Consider the following 14,261-nt stretch of genomic DNA (forward strand, 5'->3'; position numbering starts at 1 on the left):
GTAAATATTAAAAAACACAATTAAACATCGATTTTTAATACAATTCTTTGTTACCTGCAGTGACGAGAAAGCAATACGTGTTCGGCAAGACTGGTGAAATGATACTATCCATACGAAGTCTAACATTCTTGTGTCAACTTAAATTTCCAATGATATGGACATGTGGCGGCTGCTTATAAAGCTATCCTACATTGTGTGGGTTGTGGTGGAAATCATAGAAACTCTGACAGCCCAAAAGCAAACGCACAACCACTTTGCCGCAACTGCCAACAGCACCACACAGTAAATTACAAAGGATGTCCTAAATACAAGGACATCAAAACACGAATAGCCAAGATAACTCAAACACAAGTGACACACACACAGTACCCTGAAACAAACAGAACATAAAGAAAAACAGCCCTATTACCAACACCAAAACCTCAATAAACCAAAACACAAATGAACAGTTTACATCATACACATAGTCACAGACAGCACGTAAACACACTCAAAATTAAATAAAAAACACTTAAACAAGTGAAGAACACACACAACCTACAAGTATCACAACAATACGAAACAGTAAATCGAATAATAGAAGCAGCCAAAAACATATTTTGCGAATTTATAAAACAATAACAAGATCCTCAAAATCAAGAAGACAGTATATCATAAAATATCACCAATCATAAAAATCGCTATTCACATCTTTACACCCTTACTTCCACATAAAATACAACTAGTTGTAAGTTCACAAACACAAATCTCCCAGAACACAACTACACAGTTACAATAACCATAATAATTAATATCATAATCAGGCAAAATAAACGGACATGACCCTGAAAAGGAAAGTAGTAACAGAAAACCAAAAGCAATCCAACCAGCTTACCAAATAACCAAACAAAAGTTCAACAAATAATAAAAGTTCACGAGGGTGGAAGAGGTCTAACTAGCACCTGACCTTTTCAGGTCTCCAAGACCTAAATCTTGATGATGGATAGATGCAGGTGATCGCAAGTTAGCGAGAACAAATATGGCAACACATGTTCAAGTGCAACAAGCAGGTGTAAAAACGGGGGTTTGTGTTCGGGCAATGGACATCCGTGGTGTAGCTATAGAAGTAATGGGGACTAATGAAAGAGCTTTATCGGTACACTAGGGCATCATCAGAGGCCATTGAATCCCGCAGCGAGGGCGAATATTTTATGCTAGTACTGTTGAAATATGATGCTTATATAAGTATTACAAAATGCTATGTTTATTTTAACCAAATATCTCTGCAACTACAAAGTAATCTTATATATAAAGACAGAGTTTTCCACTGTTATTACACATAAGTCATATTGATTTACAATTCAAAGAATAATTTAACTTTCAGAGATACACTATCTTATGGTTTATTTTTAATTTTGGTTGTTTTTATCATATGTAAAATAACAACAATCAAGAATACTTTTTTTTTCACTGTGTATCGCTCTCATATTTAAACACTATAATTATTAGTTCAAACAACATAGAAATATTATTTAAATTAGCAAATAAGCTGTACTTGCATATTACTTAGAGCATAAACGGAATATAATTGAATGTTGTATTGGGAGAAGCCACAAACAGAGACGCATGGGGATTAAAACCCTGTCCAATGGGATGTCATAAAACAAGCATTATTTTCAACAGAGGTGTGAAATTAGACTTCCGGTAAAACGATACTTGTAACCCCCTGTGGTCTTCAACTGTTGTATAAAGAGTTTGAAGGTTTGACAATTCAGTAAAATCCTATATGTGCTTTAGAAAGGTTATATCTTATCACAGAATAATGACATATCGCAATTTAATTTGCAAATTCGTAATAAAGTTAATGATAAGATTCGGCTTCTACTTCTTGATGAAATATTAACACGGCTAAACTGTCAAACTAAGAGAGAATAAAATTATTTTGTATATTCTAAAGGGATAAAGAAAGACAGAGAGGATATCTGCTCTGTAGCTGGCTGTAGATAGTTTTTAAACAAACAAGTTACATAAAATTAAATATTATTCATACCAGTTTCGGCATTAATCAGTTTCAGCGTGCTGCGCTTTCAAATACTATATTACCGTACATTCGTACGTTTTGAAATGTAGTATTCCACATCAGAGCCGTATATAAGTTTTCCACTTTTGGATTGCTTTTTTCCCTGAAATGTACTACGCAATGTACTGATCAAAAAGTTGCAGGAATCATTCTGCAGTGTCATAAAACTGAACAAATTGACGTCACAATACACAACTCACCGTTTGTCTCTACAACAGTTGTTTCATTAATTTGATGAACATAATTAGTTCTTAAAATTAATTATGGGGCAGGATCGAGTAAAGGGAATCAGTCAACTGGGTCACACGAACTTCCACAAACTTTTCTACCTACTGGTGTTACGGCTAACAAATTCATAGGCAGAAGCTTTAAGATCAAGGTTGTCAGTTAATCATTGTGAAAATGAAGGATCATGCATCAATTAAGTCTAGTTGGGTGCATGATACTTCTCTGCTATGTCTTTAAACGTCTAAGCACATTAAACGATCTTTTATTAAAATATCTGTGGCAGGCATGACAAGGATTATCTTAACCAGCTGCATCACCATGAAGTAGAACTGGCGTTGTCATACTTTTGGGGACTTCTAAAGCACTCCAAGCACCCACTTGTCCACGGCATTGAATCTGTTGTTTGATACAGACTTCGTATGCTTTAACCCAACGGCCACATAAGCTTTAGTAGGATATCACCAGCAGCAACCTACAAACAGTGGTTAAAATGCTATTTAATCTTGCTGGAAATCCTAACTAAGTTAGCTAAGATAGGGTATTAATAGTCGAATTTTGGTGCGTAATCATATTTTTAGCCAACGAGCTTGATTTTATTATTAGTTTTGATATTGTGCGTCATGTTTTTAATTATTTCTATGTACTAAAAAATCAATCAAAACTGCATTCTAAGATTCAGAATAATCTATTACTTGTCATTTTTCTACGTCATTTTTTGTTTATGTGCCAGTACTTTGAAATAAGAACCGTTACTTCTGTTATTGTGTACTCAGATGTTATTGAAAGCCAAGTGTTTACATAAATGTCTGCCTGTGAAAGATTCTAGAAAATTCAAGCAATTATATATTATTATTTTAATTAGCATTGTTTATGTGTTATTGAATTGTGTTTGTGACAGAAAAAGAAACTTAATGGAAGCATTTCGACATTAGAGTTCATTTATGTTGCTATGTGTAACGAAAGATCAGAATATCCTATACCTTCTTTATTACTCAGCATGTTTTATATCGCTGTGACAACGATAACATATATATATAAGATCTTAGTTTAAATTAAGCAATATACAAATGTTCTGGACAAAAATCTTTGGGTTTCGTAGTTTTTAACCCAAAGTTGACTTTTACCATATACTGCTTTGCTGCTAAAGCAAAGTTAAGCGTTACTAACCTCATTTGGTGTAACAGATATGTCATACATTTAAGTAAGTAACTTAATTTGGTCTTAACACTCGTTAACAATATCTTATATAACTATTGATTGATATGACAGAGTATGACCTCAGGCTCATAGCTAAGGTAGTATTTAAAAGTTTCGCCTTACGATTGTTAAATTGCTATCAAACATCTTTTAGAGCAATACTCTAATATTTTACCTCATTTTTCTCTCTCTAAAACAGTTGTTAATGTTGTATAAGCATTCGTAGAATGATAAACGGAAGGGATGAAAACAGTTTAGGGTTCTAATTCAGAAATCGATAAATCCGGTATCAATCATATGCTAATTTAGCTCTCGGTGTTACAGTATATAAATGAATTCATCAAGGATCTTATCTACTGTTTCCTGGTGTTGTTGTAATGTATCCGACATCATGCATGGAGTGTGAAGCTATTTTATAACTGTAATTTTAATCAGAGATACTTCCGGATTTTTGTAATCCAGTTTGCTATTGGACAGTAATATAAAATAAAAGATTAAGAAATACATGTGAATTCCAATTTATCATTAAATTTCACATTTGCCACTGAAATATTCTGGTTTCGAGGAATTCCACCTCCTATCAGTGACCCTGGAAAGAATATGCCTAGGTTTCCTATAGTGATGATGTGTATATCATACAAAGAAAAAAAGACTAAAGTCAAAACTATGAGTGAAGTCTCGATCTATTTTTTTCTTTGCAAGAGTTAGTGTTCATTTCTGCTGACTGTGTATGTACCTCTTAACTTGTAAGATAGAAATGAATAAAAACCCTATAACCTGAGCGCTTTCGAAAGGTGGATCTTTCTTCTTCAGGGTTCTTCTTTAGGGTATTTATTCATTGCTATCAAGACTTCTTGAACCTACGTGTTTTTCTAACATCATAAATTAACTTGTAAGATAATAAACTAAGCTTGTTTTAGTTACAATCACTGTTTCATTATCATTTTATTACAATTCCATTCTTTATACATACTGTTTTGTTTTCTTTTAACTTACTTATTTTAACATCATTTTCAGCTTCAGTCCAATAGCTTGACCAAACATCATAGATAGCCATTGTTTTAATTTTAATTTTTAATATAGTGTTTACCATTGCTTATCTTTACATCAAGTCTTACTCTCATTTAATCAGTGACTAACTTCTACAGTTCCACAATATAGGTCCACGAGCTGTGATGATCAGGTTTTTGTGTTCTTTGGAGTCTTAGACTACCACAGAGCACTTTGTTCTTCTAAAACCTTTTGGTGCTAGTAACCACGATCTCATTATTATGGATGTAATAGACTTGTATCTTTGTTTCCTCTCAAATGTTTCTCTCTGTTATACTTTTTCTATGATATTGTCTGAAAAGAATCTCTGCTCTCTGACAACATCTATGGCAGAAAAAATAATAATAGCGGTGTTAGTCTAATGGTGAGATCGGACAGCCCTGATCGACCCAAACAATTCCTCTGTTGAACGTGGAATATTTTCCATTACTTAAATAAGCATTACGTTTTTTTTAAATTTTACACTCTAGCCACGTAGTGAGTCAGCTAAAGTGTAATTTGGGCCTTCCAGTATATCTGGCAATATCAGTCTTTCTTTTATAGATCAATATAAGTCTAAAGATATTGAAGGGAAACTACTTCGGAAAAGTTACTAAGTAGGAGGTTCTTACAGTATAAATCAACAATCATCACCCCTACACACCATAATTGGTAGTCCCTTAATGATGTTAAGATATGTTAAGATAAGAAAGGAGAAGATCTTCTAGAACTTTATGCTCAAGCAGTCATGAGAAATGATGCTGTCGCCATGACAGTGTGCCATTCATGCAAGAATAAGAGGGAATATATAACATTCAGTAGAATGTTAGTGTTCCACTTGTAGAGAAGTGAACTTAATGCCTGCGTTTATGCTCGTCATGGAGCCACCTATAATGAATGGTGCTAATGATAAACAGTTACAATTAATACACGTGACAGGAGAGAGTGGGGTTAAGCGTATCTACTCTCCATCACTCAAAGTTCAAAGAAAATAGAGCTAAATCACTTTCTCAAGTTATTTGCCAGGATTCCAAAACTGTGGTTATGCAGTGATGCTTTGACTTTATGGAAAGTAAAGCAGACTAGTAGATATAATTTAAGGCATATGAACGCGATACTAATAAAAACTTAACTGCATGATCTTATGAGCTGTGCCACTTACACATTAGGGCACATCCGAATATAGTGGCATCCACCAGAGAAGGTATTCTCATCAATATCACTTTTCAGGGAATATAACAAGCTGTACTTAGTGAGACTGTTACATCTTCAATAATGCTATATGTTCCGGCTAATTTACCAGCCAGAATGGTTTTTGTATGGTGTGAAGGATAGGTAACTGAAAATAGCAGTAATGCTTAAGTAATTTCAGCCACACTACCTTAATATGTAAATATAAGTTGTCAGTATATCAAGTTGTTGATCAAATATTATGCATTAGACCACTAAAAAAAAAAGAAAAAATCTTGGAGTGATGTTGATTGAATTTATTAACATACTTTTTCGATGAGGTGGCCAACAGAGTATAACAGACATTATTCTGACTCATAGACACACTGGAGATGTGTGTCCTAAAAAGCATATGATATGCAGGCTTACTCGGAGCACCAGAGATTTAGCTTATGCTGAGGTAAACTGGGTACTGTAACTATTCAATCTTGCCCCCCAGTGGCACAGCGGTATGTCTGCGGACTTACAACGCTAGAATCCGGGTTTCGATACCCGTGGTGGCAGAGCACAGCTAGCCCGTTGTGTAGCTTTGTGCTTAATTACAAACAAAAAAAACATTCAATCTTTGGATAATGCCTTATGGTCACCAGCGGTAGCTGTGACTATTGTCTTATTCATATGGATGTCACGTTGACATTTAAGGTTGTTGACAAATTTATAAGCACGGTATTTCAGCATTTAAGACAAGTAGATGTGAAACTGAAGATAGTGAAATGTTATCTTATGCATACATGCACATGGAGTTTTTCAGACATGATGTGACTAAAGATGGGGTGTCTACATATCATACTAAACTAGAAACAATGGTCAGAACCCGAAAACATGAAAGAAATTCACATCTTTTTCTGTTTTGAATCATTATAGATGATTTGTAGCCAATGTTTCTACTATAGAAGGAGTGTATTTTGTGAAAACTGGGATTTACTTCTATCTGAGATTGATAGAGGAGTATTCCTGCCAACCATTTAAGCATGCCTTGGTTATGCATCTTTACTGATTTATTTTAATAAAAAGAAAGATACTCCACTTATTCTGGATTAGGATTCCGGTGACAATTGAATTGGAACAATCTTATTGTAAATCTAAGTGGTTGTAAAGTGTGTTATTGCATACGCAAACCAAATGCAAGCTTCTTCCAAGTACCGTTACTGCGCAACAAAGAAAGAACCGCCTGCTGTTGTTGTGCGTCCTCCACTTTTTATATGGTAGAAGATTTATTATCAGAGTAGACTATATATTACTAAAATGATTCATGAACTCTGAAGAACCTGAAGATATGGTCACACATTGGATAGTACCTTTACATATGTACAGCTTCATTATACAACATTGGACAGGCAGATAGCTTGAAAATGCAAATGAGCTGTCTTGACAGCATGTGATAGTTCGTCCATTTTATAATTTTAACACCTAGGACATAGTGCTAATCTGAAACCTAAAGTATCATACATTAAAATAAACTAAATTAAATAGAGAGAGAGTTAAAATCCACCATAAAGTATAACGTTACATCATTAGTTAAGTTATCATACATTAGATTTTTCTATTTACCTTAGTTATAATATTTATCAATTTGTTATTAAACGGAAAATTTATGGCTCTGATTTTACATGAGAATCACTTGTAAATGGCTTTAAGGGTTAACAAAAAATATACTTGAATAAGAAAACCCATAATGCATACGTAGTTTGTATAAATAAAAAAGGAGAGATAAAATAGAACACTGAAGTGTAATATCCACATCTTCCACGACTACAATCCTCAAAAACTAAAATTAAGTATAGAACAAATGTATCCATTTACTGTGTTTAGTCTTTCTAAAAGTTTTAGCATTGTTGAAATTATTGTTTTATTTGTGGTTGTAATTTTCTTAGTGTATGGTTAAGGTTGCAGTATAGCATTGCGAACAGTCAAGCTAAACTGACAATAATAATGTATAACACATTGCAAGTGTTTTCTCTCTGTATGCATAAAATTGCTACAGATATGTGTCTGTTTATTTTGCAGGTATATATACATATGTGCACACTTAGGTGTGGTAAACATTCACACAGAATCACGTTATTTCAGGAACAGAAGTTAGCCAGAGTAATGAGAACTGCATGACGATATGAAACACTATCTTAAGTGAAAGTTCAGCGTTATTGTTTTGATAAAACTTGTTTATATACACATAGCAAAATTCTATGAAAGCTTGCCTTGGTTGTTGGTAGAGCATGTGTCAAAGGACCAACAAAATATAAATGTAATGTTCTTGAAAAGTTTGAAAATTAAGACTGTTTTAAAATACAAGTTTGAATATTTGCTCAAGTTAATGTGTAAAAGAATGCCAGAGTACAACATTACTTAGTGCTTGCCATCTTTCCATTGTTGTCACCTTGTCCAAAGGTGTAAAAGCAATAAAAAGTTATTAATCCAAGGTCACTACAGTTCCTACAAGTCTTAAGAACGTTTTTGGCTGCTTCTAAAGTCGACAATTCATCAGAAATCAAGCAGAGGTAGTAGTGTCTATATTGTTAAGCAACATTTGCAGCAATTTACTTGTAAACTTTGGTTGAATGTTTACAATTTCAGCTTTATATTTCTTGTTAAACAGATTTGAGTGACATATCAAGTGTAATGTACGTGAGAACTGAGCACTTAGTCTGCAAGTTGGAGCACATCTATAGCTTTATTTTATTTTGACACAGAAGTCTGCACATTGGATACGGCAGAAAACGAAACTTTCAGTTTTTAGATTATAAATGTGAAAATGTTTCAATAGTATATTCTAAGCTGATTCTTGTACTCTCGACAGGTATAATACCGCTAACACTTCTGTTTTTGCTTAACGCGTCTATCAGGAAAATGCCAAACTGGCTACTTTTACTCTGAATGCCTACTTGCGCTTTCAACCATTCTGCAGTAGAGTTGGAGGACTTAACCAGCATAAATCTTGACAATTTATGAGTTGTCTATCAGTGAAATGTCAAGAGAAATTCTGGCACAAAAATAAAATTGCTGAACTTCCAAATGGGAGAATAACTGGTAAATTCCAAGTCGTTTTCATAAATCATCATATTCAAAAAAGAAGGTTAAATCAGCAAGCAAAGTCAGAAGCAACAGATGATCTGTCTCATATCCAAGAACTTTAGCTGTGCTTATTATTACAACCCTGGCTCAAACAACGGCTTCATCATTACCAATCCGAAAGATGGGAAACCAGCCTCTGATCATTAGCCCATCATAGTTTAACTAAGAGGCAATGGTGCGATGGTGGCATAATTACTAAGCTCACAAAACTAGATAGAATATATTATTAGTGTTTATTCTTCGAGATGGTGGTTGAAACCAGACTTGGGAGGATATAGCTAACACAGCAGAAACTTATCTGAGCCACCGAAGTGATCGAAAGATTTGATTTAAAGTGTATTTCTGTGATTGATGGTTTATAACATAAAGGATGGTTGTGTTGTCGAGTATTGAGTGTGTTTTATGTATTTATGTTTAATCCCGTGATCTTTAATTTGTCTTTTTAGTTCTATATTGAAACCTAAGTGTTTGAAAAAATGCATGTGGATATGTTTGGCTGCTTTTAAAGTCGATAATACATCAGAAATCAAGCAGAGGTAGTAGTGTCTATATTGTTAAGCAACATTTGCAACAATTTACTTGTAAACTTTGGTTGAGTGTTTACAATTTCAACTTTACATTTCTTGTTAAACAGATTTGAGTGACATGTCAAGTATAATGTACGTGAGAACTGAGCACTTAGTCTGCAAGAAGAACGGCATTCGCCATTATTATTACTTTTTGATATATTTTTATTATGTATTGGAAAGGTTACTTTTCATTATGTATTTATCCATTGATATCCTCCATATCTTCCAGAGGGTTTGTTATCTATTTAATTGTTTTATCCATTGATATCCTTCATATTATTCAAAATGTTTCTTATTCATTTACTTGTGCTTTTATCCATTGATATCCTTCATATTATTCAAAATGTTTCTTATTCATTTACTTGTGTTTTATCCATTGATATCCTTCATATCATCCAAAAGGTTTGTTATCCATTTACTTGTGCTTTTATCCATTGATATCCTTCATATCATTCAGAGGGTTTTTTATCCATTGACTTGAGTTTTTCTTCGAATTATTTTCTGGGACCTAGTCGCAGTACAGTGGCTAGTGTGCAGAACAACAACAACAAATGCGCTTCGCACTTTGGAGCCGTAGATGTGTTTATAATAGTGACAATTAAGTACCACTATTTGATCTGAGTAACTCAAGAGTTGGCATTGAATAGCCACTTCCCTCTTAGATTATCACTCTAAAATTAGGGACGGCTAGTACAGGTAGTCCTCGAGTAGAAATTCAACAAAACATATTTTCTAATCTATTGACTCTGTTTATTTCAGTTGGTTATTCTGATATTTTGGTTTGTTGTTATATTATTTCATTTCATTTCTATTAATTTATCTTTAGTCATGCTAAGTTATCATTCTTCTATTAAATGCATTCCTATGTTTTATATTACTTACCATCCTGCATTTTTAGTTTTATATATTTTATTTTCGTTACGTATAGCTAAGAGCTTACTTTCAGTAATATATTTCAAAAGGTCTGTTTGTAATTAAGCACAGAGCTACACATTGGGCTATCTGTGCTCTACCCACCACAAGTATCGAAACCCGGATTCTAACGCTGTAAGCCCACAGACACACCGCTATGCCACTGTGGGGCATATCAAGAGGAGTACTTGTATTTTACTCACCACATTGAACCTAAACTTACATTGGGTTTGAAGAATATGCAGCATCAATGTTACATATTTATTCTTGAAGATTATTCAGCATGCACACTGTTAAGATACTAAAAGAAAAGTTAAACTGATTTCACGGAATTCCTCCCCTCTTGAGTAAGAGTGAGAGAGAGAAATGACTAGTCCTCTTGTAGTGGCGACCTGTATATTTTATATAAATTGTGTGTACGTTGTCTTTTACACACCACAATAAACCTACGTTTATGTAAGATTTGAAGGATATGTATCATTGAATGGTACCAAATTACTTCTCTGGATTATTCAACAAACACTCTGTTCAAAATACTTAAAAGAAATATTAAGCCTAATCTCTGTGCAGATAAGTGTGAAAATTATAAATAATTTTCAATAAAAAGTAATTTTCCGAGTTGATATGTTTGTTTTGAAGTTAAGCACAAAGCTACACAATGTGCTCTGCCTACCGCGGGTATCGAAACCCGGTTTTTAGCGTTGTAAGTCCGCAGACATAGCGTTGTGCCACTGGGGGGCGAATTGATATGTGTTGCATGTTATTGTATAAATAATATTTGTACTTTGCTATATTTTAAATAGAGGGTTTATTTTATATTTCTAGATTTTGACTAAATAGTTTACTTTGTATTTCTATACTTAAAGGATTGTTCAATTCTGTTCTGTGCGAACAGTGTTTGTGATCTGCTATGCATATTTGGTCTGTTTGTGCATTGCAGTTTTATGTGTTACATGTTGTTCTATGTCCTCAGTTTTGGATTCATCTGGGGACTTAATTATCGTGTGATTAAGTTAAACTGCTTTACAACATTGGCCTTACATTTAACTTAAACTTGGCTTCAGAACAAGTCTAAGGTAAAAGAAAAAACTACGGTATGCCTCTTTTATAGTATATATCTTTAACATAGTAATAAAAATTTAAATTTTTTCTAACATTCTACTTCAGAACGAAGTAAATCCAGTTTAAGTCATGTGCTAACTTAGCTATAGGTGTTACTATAAAAAATATCAATCGGCCAAAGACGTTATCTGCTATTGCATTGGATAGTTTTGTATATTCAACATCACATTCATTGTGAGATTATTTTACTACTGTCACATGACCAAAATACTTTTAAAATCGTGTGATCAAGTTTGTGATTCGTCAGCTGTTGGAAAATATGAACTGAGTAAAAACAGTTTTAGTACTTTAAAAAACATCATTTCCACTACAGAAAAGGCTAAAGACATGCTTGATTTATGTGTACTTTTGTTCGTTAAATTACTGTTACTTCTGCAGATTTCATGTTTAGCTCAAATTTCAAAGTCGGCTCAGCTACAAACATAGTTGTACCTCCATTTTTTCAATTCCAGTCACATTAAATACAGTGTAATTTGTATTTTCAATCAAGTTTTAAAACAATATCGAATAATCATACCACAACATTATTTTTGGATAACTTTTGCTCATAACGTGTCTCTATTTACTCGACTTCCATATAAACGAGGAGACTACTACACTTGTTCCCAGCCTCTTGTTACTGTGGTGATCAGATGAAAGTGTGCTGTTATCTGTTTGAATCTTGGAACACCACATTGATTACACTTGACATGAATACTTAGTTATACAGAAAAAGTTATTAATTTCAATGGTAAAAAATGAGAAGAATGCTTCCAAGACCGATTATTACACAGCACTGTATAAGCCTAAAACCTATGTATAAAAGTTTGGTGAAACACATCTGAATTGTTATTTGATTTTACTTGATACCAGAAAGAGAAAATAGAATTATTATATTTTTTGTGTCTTGTTGAACTCATGTTTGACAGTATTTATGCTGGAGGCACACAAGTCTATAATATCGTGAATTTCTTTCCTTACAACATCTTACCTACTCATGGTCTGCCAGGTGAGATGGAATTAGCTCTATATTTTTCCTAAATTGAAATAATCTAAGTACTTATAGAATCAGAAGGAACTGTATGTAAACTTAAAGGAACGAATTGAATTTCGAGTTAAAAACATTTCGTTCATGTTGGATACAGAGACCAAATATCCTTTGCCTAGTGTGACTTTGCCTATTTTTGCTTGCTTTGCCTAGTGTGGCTTTGCCTATTTTTGCTTGCTTTGCCTAGTGTGGCTTTGCCTATTTTTGTTTGCTTCGGATATTAAAGTAAATCTATACAAAGGCTATCTAGAGAAAAGAAAAGCTAATCAACAGCACCCACCGCCAACTTTTGAGCTACTTTAATCTAATAGTGCGTTGGATTTGACCTTATCCCTTACAGCACACTCACGGCCCCGAATAGCGGCAATGGGACGCTAACCATGGACCCTCGGATTCACAGTCCGGCACGTTAACCGCAAGGTCACCTGCAGCCCACGAATTATATGGGCATCTCTACTATGACAGGTGCATTCTTATGTCAATTTTTTCAAGTGCGTTCTTTACGTCTGATACTAATACCCTAAGCTTTAACATTTTATTTTACAGTATTGAATACACGAGTATCTGGATAAAAGAAAATTTAACTTACTGTGCATTTATTCCTTAAAAGTTAATCCAGAATCATCCTGAATTGATCAGATGTTTTTGTTTCTTTTGTTTTTTTAAAAATCAAATAGTTTATACAGGAATAAATTCTTTGTGCTAACATCAGCTGTTACCCTCATGCAACTGACAGGATCAAAGGAGATGGAGCTTACGAGTAAGAGCAAAGACTACTACTTATGCAAAAGAGCTCTATTTACATTCTATATGTTTGAGTCATAGAGAGATTTTGTATTGAAAAATATTAAACCATAGCACATACATCTTCTACCAGGATGGCTTGAGCGGTCTCAATACAATGTGTTTTAATACTCTTCACTCAAAATATTAAAAACTAGTAATAATAATAAATCGTGAAAACCAGAAACAGGTATTATAGCTTTGTTTAGCCTTATCCAAAATATTTTCGGAATGTACTCATTCATTTCATTTCTCTTTTGTGTATGAAATATGAACCTAAATTTTCTCTGAAACAGTTTACGAAAAGTTATTTTCAATACTTCAAAAACGTTTCTCTGAGGTTTTTTTTTAACTACACGTAGTTACTGACTTCACGATAAAAAAGTTTCACTCCAGTCAGACTAACGTACATAGTGTAATGTTTTAAAGGGCATAAATGTCGTGACTGAAGTAACTTAGCTGGTAATTGTTGTAATTCTTATATAGGTCTAGTTATATTTTAGCACCATACGACCCATACACTCAAACTAGTAAACTTCGCGTAACAAGTATTATTTATGTCTTGGTCTATATATTTCAGTTAATGTTAATCGTATAGGATCTACATAATTTAGATACTTTATTTCATGACAAGTATGCTTGTAACTCTTTCCATTTATCTTTCTTTTTTTACAGCTTGGAAATATTTGCATCCTTCTATTTAATGTAATGTATTTCAGCCCTAACTAATCTCGTATTTTAACTTTTACATTTTGTTTCTCACTAAACGTAAACAATAATTATTTGAATCACATAAGGTTACCACAAGTTTACACTACTTTTATCTGTCATGCTAAAACATATTATCAATCTCTCAAATTTGAAACTATGTGTGTTTATTGAATTATCTAAAACCGGATATTGGTACAATTTGAAATGATAGCTTTCCTTTAGAATAATTGACTCTGTACTTCTAGCAGGGCCCGGCATGGCCAGGTGGTTAGGGTGCAATCTGTGGGTCGTGGGTTCGAATTCCCCGTCACACCAAACATGC

General features: G+C 33.6%; 1 protein-coding gene across 7 annotated transcripts in view; it reads left to right on the plus strand.

The window, feature by feature from the left end:
* Window positions 1-14,261, plus strand: part of LOC106459614 (leucine-rich repeat-containing protein 24-like) — a 160,391-nt gene that overhangs the window by 136,142 nt on the left and 9,988 nt on the right. The window contains exon 1 of one of the 7 annotated variants that reach the window (XM_013919246.2): window positions 12,709-12,910. The exons of the other annotated variants lie outside the window; for them this stretch is intronic. The gene's annotated coding sequence lies outside the window, so the exon portion shown is untranslated. Of the gene's footprint in view, window positions 1-12,708; window positions 12,911-14,261 lie in introns of those variants that run through there. 7 annotated transcript variants of the gene reach the window in all.

This window comes from Limulus polyphemus, unplaced genomic scaffold (genome assembly GCF_000517525.1).
Source record: "Limulus polyphemus unplaced genomic scaffold, Limulus_polyphemus-2.1.2 Scaffold637, whole genome shotgun sequence".
Lineage (NCBI taxonomy): Eukaryota > Metazoa > Arthropoda > Merostomata > Xiphosura > Limulidae > Limulus > Limulus polyphemus.